This window comes from Scylla paramamosain, chromosome 4 (assembly GCF_035594125.1).
Source record: "Scylla paramamosain isolate STU-SP2022 chromosome 4, ASM3559412v1, whole genome shotgun sequence".
Lineage (NCBI taxonomy): Eukaryota > Metazoa > Arthropoda > Malacostraca > Decapoda > Portunidae > Scylla > Scylla paramamosain.
In genome coordinates, this window is record NC_087154.1 from 25,659,527 (window position 1) to 25,660,906 (window position 1,380).

Genomic DNA, 1,380 nt, shown 5'->3' on the forward strand with positions numbered 1-1,380 from the left:
ATTCCTAAGAACCAAAAATAAAGTGTTCATCCCTACTAAGCAAAATCCTAAATAAAAAAAAAAAAAAAAAAGAAAAAAGATTCCACCTTGACCTTCCACACTCACAATCATCCACACAAGTCAACCCTTTCACCTCCTGCGTAATATAACCCTTTCCTCATCCTCGCGCTGGGCCAGACATGGACGTTACGAGCACCACTACTCACCGCGGCATGGAATTAATAATGCTCCCACCGTGTGATGGACAAATCAATGAATATCAAGGACTGTGTTAATGAGAGCGGCGCCCCTCGAGGTCCCGGTGCGGCAGCCACCTCCTCCCACACCTGGAGCTCTCCCAACGGGGCGCGACGGCCGGGAGTGGACAGGTGATTAAGTTTGGATGCCGCGGGGAAGGTCAGTGGTGGCGGGTGAGAGCAGCGGAACTTTTGTGATGGAAAGGCTGAGGGGAGAGTGTTAATTATGCATGGTGGATATATTACTTTCACCATTGTGGGCTAACCAAGGCCAGTGTGCTTTGTTTCTGTCTGCGCCGCTTGTTCATAATGTATAGTAATGATACACGCACAGTGATGAGTGGCTGTAGTTTCCGTTTATTTTACGCGTTTGAGGGCATGCAGAGATGACAGTGGTGCTTTAGTTTCATCTAATTTTAACTAGACATTTTACTTCCTAGAAATGGTAAAAGAAGGCAAGACAGGCAGAAAACTTTATTGAAAGATGAGATGATAAGTTTTGCAAGGATGGCATACAGCAGGCGGACAGCAGACAGATGAGTGTAGAAAATTTTAAGAAAAGTATATAACCAGTGATAATTATAAGATTTATTCAATTCTCCAAGAGAAAAATGGAGAAAAAGAATAGTTACCGGTTCCATAAAAGAAAAAAAAAGTGATTGCTGAAAATCTTAAACAGACGCCAATTTACTTCCTGAGATTCCCCTATTTTTTTTTTTTTCTTTCTTAAAACAGTTAATTTATCAACGGGATCTTTCAATGACCAACAGAAGTCCTCATTACTCACATGCTGAGGTGTGACAAATAGAAACCACCACCACCACCACCACCACCACCACCTGGCCTCATCTATAGGGAAGTAAATCACGGGGAGACTTCGACTAACAGACAAATGCGTGAAAGTGTTTATGAGTTGCGAACCTCGACCCGAAGTAGGAGGCGAGGGAGGTGGAAATATGCAGGGAGCGCGGGGTGAAGGGGTTGGGGGGACGAGAGGAAGGGGTGCGAGGACACGAGGGGAAGGGGACAACGTCTTGGGATCATTGGGGCTACAGGGTTCCCATCGTTTTAGTGGGTGACTTGGGCTGGGCTGGGCTGGGCAAACTGAGGCAGATATTTGAAGGGGCGACCGGAGACGAGGGAA